Below are 11,273 nucleotides of genomic sequence, written 5' to 3' on the forward strand. Positions count from 1 at the left end.
GGCCCCTGTCTGTCTGCCTGTCTGATTCATTCGTGTTTATTTAAACGTCCTCCAATGATGGTTGTGCAGTGAAAGAAATGCGTGCCCGAGCTCGAGCTCGTGCGCAAACACACACACACACACACACACACACACACACACACACACACCACACGGGGGGGGGCAATGGGGGGTGAGGAGGAGGAGGAGGAGGAGGAGGATGAGGAGGAGGGGAAAGCTTGGGTTGGGTGGTTTGAGGATTTGAAGGTTTAGCCCTGCAATGTTCCTTACAACTTAAAAACTTTGTGACACACAAAGCGATATTCATTTTCTCCTTCTACTTTTCACTCTGTAGACCAAGATGGCAGACTATATCAGCCTTTGTGGAATGTGACCTTGTATTGCTTTGCCCTACCTCTGCTCTGCTCTGCTCTGCTCTGCTCAACTTAACAGACGTGTTTTTGCTTTTGTTTATGATTTTTGCTTGCTTGCTTGCTCGCTCGCTCCCATGACTTGACTGTGGTTTCCCTTTCTATTACAGCACGGTGACCAGACTGCCTTGGGGTAATCAGAAAGGAGGCCAGAAGCAGTCTTTTCTGACGCACTGAGACTACATACCAGCCGATTTGGAGGAAAAGATATCCCTCTCTCCCTCCCTCCCTCCCTCCCTCCCTCCCTCCCTCCCTCCCTCCCTCCCTCCCTCCCTCCTTGACCCATTTTCCCTCTTTCCCGATACACTCAATAAATTTAAAGTAAATCAATGAATCAAGTCTCTAGTAATTTATTTGTTGGGATTTATTTGTTGGAAATTATCCCTCCACACCTTCGCCCCTCCCCCCACCACTCGAGGATGTCTCCCCGGGGGGGGGGCGGGGGGTTGGGTGGACTCGTGTAGGCATACCTCTCCTCCCTTGGCTTTCCGGTCCACTTCGCTCCAGCATACCTAACTCTTTGGAAATGGTAATAGAGTTCATGACACACCCTCACAGAGAGAGGAAGAGTCCGATCGTTCACTGATTCGCTCTCACCCAGCCTCGCCCTGACAGCTCAGGCATGTCTAAATCCGAATGTGGGCAATATTTACATGACTTGACTTGGTGCTTCTAACTTTTTCTCTCTCTTTTTTTTTTTTCTTCTTTAGTATTTTTTTCTTTACCCTACAAACAGCACACTGCAGCTGTCTTCGGACACACAGCAGATCGATCCCATAACAGAGGGTTGTGAGCCACCATGGGAATAGAACTCAGGACCTCTGGAAGAACACAGTCAGAACTCTTAACTGCTGACTCCATTATTTCCGATTAATGTTTAATGTTTATTTTATTTTATTTTATTTTATTTTCGGAGCTGGGGACCGAACCCAGGGCCTTGTGCTTCCTAGGCAAGCGCTCTACCACTGAGCTAAATCCCCAACCCCAATGTTTAATGTTTAAATAAATAAACCTTGTAAAGAAATTAAGCATCTTAAAACCATAGGCATGTGCATCCCTCCTCATTCGTTCATTCCCTCGCTCATTCATTCATTCATTCATTCAGACAGACAGACAGACAGACAGACAGACAGACAGACAGCAACCAAAGTCTAGCCTTTAACAAAGCAAGAAGCATACCCTGCGGGACGCACAGATGAATTCCTGAGGCTTACCCTGCAGAGCTTACATGAGGCTTAGTAAAGGACTGACCTGACAACAGCTACCTACATACGTTGAAAAGTCTACCTGGTATTGACGGATGATGACAAACTGTATGTGTGATACAAAACTGTATGTGTGGTTCCCCTTATAACTCATCTCGAAGAGCCCAGCTGTTGGGGCTCGTTCTTTTGGGGGGAAATGGAGGCTTTTCATCTTTCCCAAAGCTCCTCCTAGATCCTTTCTGTCCATCTGTCCATCCGTCCGTCCGTCCGTCTGTCCGTCCGTCCGTCCATCAAATTCTACCCTAGGCCTGCCCTTAGGTTGGTGGTCGTCCATTGAGTGCTAGTGACTTCTGACTTGTCTCTGTCTTCCCCTCTGAGAACTGTATTTAGATCTGATGCAGGCACGCAGGCAGGCAGGCAGGCAGGCAGGCAGGCAGGCAGGCAGGCAGGCAGGCCCTCCCTCGTTTTGAAACAGACAGACAGACAGACAGACAGACAGACCAAAGGGTCAATGACTGACTGCACTTAAAGGGGCTGTTGACTCTCTCTTTGGAGTTACCGCTGTTTAAAACTTGCTTGATAAAATAAAGTCATCGAATCCAAACTACGCAAAGGGGACACTATAACAAATTACGACTGCTTGTGTATATAGAAAACAGGGTTTTTTCTTTCCCTTATTCCATTATGTATGTTTGCTTTTCTTCAAGAATAAAACCGGCTAGGTGGTGCCTCGGAGACTTTATTTTTTTCCCCCAGGAGTCCCTTCGGGCCCTGCCAGCGGGAGCCTGGACCTCTGAGGCCAGAGAGGGTGTGCTGTATCCCCGGCTCGCTCCCTCCCTCCTGGGATCAATCTAAAAAATGGACAGTTTTGGACACAAGCTTAAGTAATGTTCAGCTCATTCATGCAAGAGAGGTGTAGGAAGGACAACACCCCCACCCCCACCCCCACCCCCACCCCTACCCCCACCCGACCAAATAATACCCTAACCAATAAAAACTAGCTCCTTACTCCTCCGCCTGAGGATTTCTGCGGTCTCATGGTTTGTTCTTGGTTGTTGTTGTTGTTGTTGTTGTTGTTGTTGTTGTTTTGTTTTGTTTTGTTTTGTTTTGTTTTGTGTTTTTCAGACTTTAAGACAAATGTAGGGGTTGGGGATTTAGCTCAGTGGTAGACCGCTTGCCTAGGAAGCACAAGGCCCCGGGTTCGGTCCTCAGCTCCGAAGAAAAAGGAAGAAAAAAACAAAAAACAATAAGACAAATGCTTGTTGTGATTCTCATTTCATTTCAAGGCTGCTATTCTCTAAATCAGAAGGACTCCCTTACAATTCTTCATGGGTAAACTTGCTTTACATCCCTGACATCAACAACAAAAAGAATTCAGAAAGTGGTGATGGACCAATCTGTTTGGGTGTTTCTTGCCTGCTTGACCTTGACTCGCACAAGAGAGCATAGAGAATAAAATAAAGTAGGTGGATGGAGAGATGGCACCGTCGTTAAGAGCACTGATTGCTCTTACAGCGGTCCTGAGTTCAATACCCAGCCAACACATGGCGGCTTGCAACCATCTGTAATTGTCAATCATGCCCTCTTCTGGGGTGTCTGAAGACACCTACAGGGTACTCGAATAGACATAAAACAAACAAACAAACAAACAAATCTTTAACAATTAAAAACAAAAAGAATAAAATAAAGCGAAGGACCCGCCTTGGAGACCTGCCCCGTATTGCTCCAGAGTCTACTTTTAAACACAGAGATAGGGGTTGGGGTTTTAGCTCAGTGGTAGAGTCCTTGCCTAGCAAGCTCAAGGACCTGGGTTCAGTCCTCAGCTCTGGGGGAAGAAAAAAAATACACACACACACACACACACACACACACACACACACACACACACACATATAGATAGATAGATAGATAGATAGAGAGAGAGAGAGAGAGAGAGAGAGAGAGAGAGAGAGTTTGACAGCAATAAAAAACAAAACAAAACCACTTTAAAATACAGAGATGTAAGGATACTCAGAGGGCTCAGAGGAAGCAACCAAGTGTTTGTTATATGGGTGCCAACAATATGGTTCATCTCTTCTTCTCTTCCACGTGGCATGGTGGCCAAGGTGGTGGGGAAACCACACAGTGAAAGGAATTGAACTACAGCACACAAGCAAGTCTCCCTCCCAGACATGAATAAAACTGAAATTAGGCTAAATGTACAATGAAAGGAAGCCAGGTGTTCGTGCATGTCTTTATTTCCATCATTCAAGAGGCAGAGGTGTTTAGAACTGTGTCTCTGTGAGATAGAGGAAGGCAGGCAGGCAGGCAGGCAGGCAGGCAGGCAGGCAGGCAGGCAGGCCTGATCTAGGTACTGATTTCCAGGTCTATGTGCAGACACCCTGACTCAAATAAAGGAGTGAAAAGGAAAAAAAAATACAATTCACCTGGAAGGGTCAGCCAGCCATCAGATGCAGTGAACTAGAAAATTGGGATTCTCAACTGAGGCCTGTTCCCTCCCTCCCTCCCTCCCTCCCTCCCTCCCTCCCTTCCTTCCTTCCTTCCTGGCTTACAGACAGCCAGGTCCAAGCCCAAAAGAGTCCAGCAAGGAGCTTAGAGACTATGAGAGAGTGCACAGGTGTTCTAGGGAGGAATCAGCTCACCACCCAGCATCCCCATTTGGGTTCTTGTGCAATCGACACAGGGAGATTGACAATCTGGAATTTAGTGAGAAATCAAACAAGGGACACAGAATGCAAAATATTTATTTACACAGCAAGTGGGTCAGTTGGATTAGCAAGCTAGGACACCCACCCCCGACCCCATCCCAGCCCCTACCACTGCCGGGTCTCCCTTCCTTGTTATCCCTTTCTCATGCCTCCCTCAATATGGGCACACAGGACCAGGAACATGTTTCTCTCAAAACGCGTTTTCTGCTGTGAACTCAGTCTGGCAGAGAGTGAGTGGGTGAAGGATCCCTAAAGACCAGAGGGTTTATTAGAGGAAGGCTACCTCACAGTGTTCTTCACACCAGGAACAACAACAACAACAACAACAACAACAACAACAACAACAACAACAACAGCAGCAGCAACAGCAACAGCAACAATGAATCAACAAATGGTGGACAGGAGATGAGCAGGGATGCTGGGGGATGGGAGAGGAGGGTAGGGCTGAATCTGCACCTCCCTGAAGGTCTGCCTGTGAAATACTGGTTGATATATGCCTAGTTGAGGACAATATTCCCCTCTCCTGTGGTTTTCAATGGGAGATGACTTCATTGCCAGAGACTATGGAATTGTTTCCATTTTCCCCTTCAAGAACTGTGTTTAGATCTGTTACAGACAGGCTCTGGGTTTTGAAACAAACAAACAAACACACACACACACACACACACACACACACAACGAGAGAGAGAGAGAGAGAGAGAGAGAGAGAGAGAGAATAGAGAAAAACAGAGACAGACACAAGAGAATTTGATCTCTCTCTCTCTCTCTCTCTCTCTCTCTCTCTCTCTCTCTCTCTCTCTTTCTCTCCCCCTCCCCCTCCCCTAGTTTCTCAGACTGGGTTTCTCTGTATTCGTCTGTAGGGCGGGAAGGACTGAAACTCTCAGATTCACCTTTCTCTGCCTCCCTAGTGCTGCTTTGATGGTAGTTTGGGGAGATTGGGATAGGAAGTAAAAAGCTTGAGTGCTGATATCAAAGCCTCCCCTCCCCCACATGCATGCATGCATACACACACACACACACACACACACACACACACACACACACACCCCTACCTGTCTCCTTCACACAGTTATTAAAAACTTTTTAACTGTGATCTAGAAAGTGTCTAGATCATAGCTTCAGAGTCAGCACATCCTCTCCATACAGAAGACACTGACTGACTGACTGACTGACTGACTGACTGACTGACTGACTGACGGACGGACGGACGGACACACACACACACACACACACACACACACACACAAATACATATTTATATATTTAAAATGATGCTTAAAAAAAACCCGTCTTCCTGTATAACGGAGGTTTAAAGGGAATCTGGCTGACAGCACGTTTTTGTGGTGTTTTAATTCCTTTTTTTTTTTTTTAACCAAATAGGAGGGAGATCTGTTGTCCCTTTTATTAAAAGCCAAAGTATTAAGTGGCGAGCCGATGTTTCAACTTTCACCATTCTGTTCCTTTCACCAAAAGAGGGGGTTCTTTGGCTTTTCCTTTCCTTTTTGAAACAAAACGAAAGGAGGAGCTCGACCAGTTGGCCTAGCTTCCCTGTTCCTTTTCCCCTTCCATGGTATGCTCGATGAAATAAAGTAAACAAATGAAGTTTCTAGTTATGTATTTGTTTGGGAGACCCGAACTATCTCTCAAGAGAGAGTTGCGGGTGTTGGGGATTTAGCTCAGTGGTAGAGCGCTTGCCTAGCAAGCGCAAGGCCCTGGGTTCGGTCCCCAGCTACGGAAAAAGAAAAAAAAAAAAAGAAAAAAAAAAAAAGAAAGAAAGAAAGAAAGAAAGAAAGAAAGAAAGAAAAGAAAAAAAGAAAAGGAAAAAAAAACGAGAGAGTTGCATCCCCCGCCGCCCCCCCCCCACACAAGGCCTCCTCCCTGTATGTGGGGGGAGGGGGAGGGGTGGACAGGAGCTAGCTGAGAGGGGGTGGGGTGGGGCGGGGCTGGAGAATATGCAGGTTCCTGAAGGTCAGTCGGGGAAGTACTGCTGCTGCCCTAGCACGCTTCAGTGCCTCTTTAGAGTTTAGAGTTTTCTAAAGTTTTCTGCCTGAAATCAGCGAGTGATGATTTCACTGTGAAATGATGTCTGATCATCGCTCTCGCTGTCCTGTCAGGCTCCGGCTCCTGGCAAATGTCTGACTGAAGGAAACCTTAGTTAGACTCACACCCAGCTGTTTGGAAATGGTAATGGAGTTGATAGCACACCCTGGGGGAAAGAGGCAGACTCCCTTTTTGCTCACCAATTCCCAGCCTCGCCCTGCCAGCTCGGGGATTTCTAAGTAAGGGTGAATCTGGACCATATATGTACAGGGTTTGGCGTTTCTGATTCATGTTTAATGTTTAGTTAAATAAAGCTTGTCAAGGGCTGGAGAGATGGCTCCGAGGTTAAGAGCACTCACCGCTCTGCTCTTCCAGAGGTCCTGAGTTCGATTCCACAGAAACCACATGGTGGCTCACAACCCTCTGCAAAGGGATATCCCATGCACTCTACTGCCCTGTGTATGTGAAAAGGGCTTTAGTGTACTCAATGTAAGTGAAAATAAATAAGTAAACTTTAAAAGAATGAAACAAAATGAAGCTTGCAAAGAAATTGAGCATCTTAAAATGCCAGGCACGTTTATCCGCTCCTTTTATTTTATTTCGTGTGTGGATCACATAACCACAGAGGTGGTTCCCCTTCCCTTAACCTCGACAGCCCAACTGGGACAGAAGTGCAAACTATCATCTACCTATCTGGGAGTGGAGTGGTTGGATACAGGGAGATGGAGCATTTGCAGTTAGTAAAGTTCTGATGTCGGTTTTTATTTCCTTTCATTTTTGGATAGATATCGGGAGCCTTTTTTTTTTAAGTACAAATTTTGTTTTCTGTGCAACATTCTGATCATAGTTTCCCATCGCAAAGCTCTTTCCAGATCCTTCCTCCCCATCCACCACCCCGTACTAACCCAGGCCTGCCCTTAGATGTGGTTGATGCATACCCAGGTGAGTCTCCATTGGAGAAAGGACGATATTCCCATCTCCTATGACTGTCAATGGCCGATGACCTAAATGCCAGTGACTTCGGACTTGACTCCATTTTCCCCTCTGAGAACTGGGTTTGGATCTGTTGAACGCAGCAGGCCCTCGGTTTTGAAACAAACAAACAAACAAACAAACAAACAAACAAACAAACAAACACACCAAAAAATATTTAAAGCAGGCAACAACTGCCTGCACGCCAAGAGACTGTTGACTCCTCTTTGGAGATAGTACGATGTGAAACTTGCTTAATACAGTAGAGTCCACACAACACAAAGGGAACACTTTAACAAATTATGAAGGAGAGAGGGGGGGGTATGTTTATCTACCTCCTCTTGTTTCTCAGACTAGAGATTTCATCTTCCTCTGTCTCTCGAGTGCTGGTGGCTTTGCTGCTGGTTTGGGGGGTTGGGATAGGGATAGGAAGAGAAAAGGCTTGAGTGCTGATTTTAAAGCTCTCTCTCTCTCTAAAGCTCTCTCTCTCTAAAGCTCTCTCTCTCTCTCCCCCTCCTTCTCTCTCTCTTTACACACACACACACACACACACACACACACACACACACACACACACACACACACACACACTGGAGAGGAAGACAGGAAGACCTATCTAGATGCAACGTGAAGAAGGCCTATGTCAGATGAGTTAATGGCTAGGGAACTGTTAGCTGGCTAGTCTGCCATTTTGTTGCAGTTGCTAGTATTATAAGGACACTTTCTCATTGGTTGTTTCTGCTGTTGCTGCCAGAATTCATTACATATTCTGTTAGGCTCTTCTGTGTGATAACACACTCAGAAACCGAACACTGTAGGAGTCAGTCTAACTGCTTTCTTTGTTGTCTAGTTACCGCAATAATCTTGGACCTGAACTGAACACCCAGCAGCACTTCCCGCACCCACCCATGTATAAGCTTTTATAACCTGGACCACCAACAACACTAGAGCGACAGGGCAGACAGAGACTATTTGGAACCGGACTTCCATTTTGAGTTTTTGTTTGTGTTCTTGTTTTTTTCTCCTGTCCTGTCCTGTCCTGTCCTGTCCTGTCCTGTCCTGTCCTCTCTGTCTGTCTGTCTGTCTGTCTGTCTGTCTGTCTGTCTGTAAATCCACACATATAGTTCTTTCCACATCTTATATCTCAAAACAAATAATGCTTGCTGTGATCCTCATTTCATTCAAGGGTACTACTCTCTAGACCAGAGGAGCCCCCTTACAATTCTCCACAGGTAGTGATGACCGGAGTGTTCAGTGCGACTAAGCAGGAATTATATGGTTGCCGCCATTATGCTTGATCTTACCGAAGGTAGGGTTGCGGGGCATGGTTGCCACGATGGCGACCAGTAGACCGTGATTGAGGAGACGGAACAATAATTAACCTACAATTCTCCCTCTCGGTCAACTGTTTCTCTGTCACTCTCTGTCTCTCTTCCCTCCTTCCCTCCCCCGTCTCTCAGACCTGAATGAGCATTGGAACTAAAGTAAATGTACATGTGAAAAGAAGCCAGGTGTGGTGCTGCATGTCTTTGATTGCATCACTTGAGAGGTGAAGGTGGGTAGAACTCTGTGAGCAGGCTGCAGACCTGATCCAGGTACTGATTTCCAGGGCTTTTGTGCAAAGACCCCTGACTCAACTAAAGAAATGAGGAGGAAAATAAAGAAACAGATACAATTAACTTGGAATAAACCAAACAAACTAAGAAAAAGGAAAGGCAGTAATGGAGTGGCCTGGCTTACAGAGGAGGGGCAGACATTTATCTGCCATTGCCTCCTCGGTTGAACACACAAACACACGCATGGGGGAGGGGGAGAGACAGAGACAGAGAGAGACAGAGAGACAGAGAGAGGAAGAGAGACAGAGACAGGGAGACAGAGAGAGAGACAGACACAGAGAGAGAGAGACAGACAGACAGAGACAGAGAGACACAGAAAATTCGATCTCTCTCTCTCTCTCTCTCTCTCTCTCTCTCTCTCTCTCTCTCTCATCACAGGCTGAGCTCAGGGACAGTGAGTTCCACACTCACTCAGGAGAAAAACTCTGTCTCCAGTCACCCTCACCCACACGCCTTCAAAATGATCCATTGTACTATTTTAGATTTATGTCTGAGGAGCCCCTCTCCCTCCGCCCTCCTGTTACGTTGTAGAAACGTTTAATCCCAAACAGGGCTTCTCTCCTACCCTGCCTTGATGATTCTGTTCCTGGATAAAAGATACACAAGCTTTATTATCTACAGGAAGCCTTAAATAGCACTAGAAGACCTGGGCAGGCAGATATCTACCTCTAGGTTGTTAGTTTTGGGGGTTTTGTTTGTTTGTTTGTTTTTGTGTTTTTTGTTGTTGTTTTTAATTTTTTTAGATTTGTTTTTTATTTATCTGAGTATGCTGCAGTTATCTTCAGACACACCAGAAGAGATCAATCAGATCTCATTACAGATGGTTGTGAGCCACCATGTGGTTGCTGGCAATTGAACTCAGGACGTCTGGAAGAGCAGTCAGTGCTCTTAACCGCTGAGCCATCTCTCCAGCCCCTGTTGTTGTTTTTTGTTTTGGTCAAAAACCTGGATTCTCGGGGTTGGGGATTTAGCTCAGTGGTAGAGCGCTTGCCTAGCAAGCGCAAGGCCCTGGGAAGAGCAAGGTCCCCAGCTCCGGAAAAAAGAAAAGAGGAAGAAAAAACAAACAAAACAAACAAAACAAAAAAAAACCCTCTGGATTCTCAGGAGCTGTGTGGTGTGTCCTCTTATGTTCTGGTGCCCTCTTCTGGCATGCAGACATATAGGAATCAGAGAGAGCCCACATTTTGTCCAGGAACAAACAAACTGCCAAACTGCCAAACAAACAACAAAGGATTGTAGGTTTTGACTGGCTCTGTAGGTTTCAGAGAAAGGGCAGGGCAGACCTCTGTGAGTTTGGGACTAGACTACTCTACCGAGCAAGTTCCAGGGAGGGATTCCACAGGAGCACAGTGGACTGGACAAAATTTTGACTTTGTAATTTTATTTTTTGCCCAATTGGGATTTATGATTTGATTGTCACAAAACTTATACCTTTCATTTTATTTTATTTTCGGCCAAAATTTCATTTTCAGTTTCACTTCCGATTTAACTTTTAATTTCTTGTCGCGCTTATGTTCGGATCGAGTTAATTCTCTGGGGAGCTGTGCCCTTGCCACTGGTGCTGGCAGAAGGGGATCCCGAGATCTAGAGGTTCTGTGTGGTGGGCTGTGTGGCAGAGGAAAAAAATGAAATTAAGAACATATATAAATCTATGGATTTGTATAAGGAGAAACGTATGGTATGGTGGGAAGATGTAAGGGAGAGAAAAATAAAAAATAGATAGATAGATAGATAGATAGATAGATAGATAGATAGATAGATAGATAGATAGAGTGATTCATGCTCCCAGCCTCCTATGTACAGAGTTCCCGAGGCGTTTTTACTCGCCAAATAAAGACTGCGGTGTTTCCCAACACACCATGTGAATGTCCGTGGCTGTCGAAATTATTTCATTTATGTTTTTCACGTTTGTCGTCCGTGTCACTTCAAGGCCATTGTGACTTCAGTCTTGTTATTGATTCATATATGCTTTCTATTTCTTTTCATTTTTCAAAACCTTTTTGTCTAAATTGTATTTGTCATTCACCTTGATTTAAACATTTATTAAAGTCCAGTTTGCCATTTATTCGTATTTACTCGTATTTTATTATTATTTTATAAATTTATTCCATCATTTCGTTTCAGTCGTCTATATTTGCCCTTCATCTCGTTCCCGCTTTTCTTTTTTTTTTTTTTTTCTTTTTCTTTTTTCTTTTTTCAGAGCTGGGGACTGAATCCAGGGCCTTGCATTTGCTAGGCAAGCACTCTACCACAGAGCTAAATCCCCAACCCCGTCGTTCCCACTTTATGTCTGTTAACATTTAATTGTTTTATCTCCCTTGT

General features: G+C 45.3%; 1 long non-coding RNA gene across 1 annotated transcript in view; it reads left to right on the top strand.

The window, feature by feature from the left end:
- LOC147997515 (uncharacterized) overlaps positions 1–744 on the top strand; it is an 18,380-nt gene extending 17,636 nt beyond the window's left edge. Inside the window, exon 3 of the long non-coding RNA XR_015647787.1 lies at positions 521–744. This is a non-coding gene — a long non-coding RNA (uncharacterized LOC147997515). The remainder of the gene's footprint in view (positions 1–520) is intronic.
- Positions 745–11,273: the final 10,529 nt, after the last annotated feature.

The sequence above is a fragment of the Rattus norvegicus genome, unplaced genomic scaffold (genome assembly GCF_021556685.1).
Source record: "Rattus norvegicus strain SHRSP/BbbUtx unplaced genomic scaffold, alternate assembly SHRSP_T2T unassigned-0000116, whole genome shotgun sequence".
NCBI lineage: Eukaryota > Metazoa > Chordata > Mammalia > Rodentia > Muridae > Rattus > Rattus norvegicus.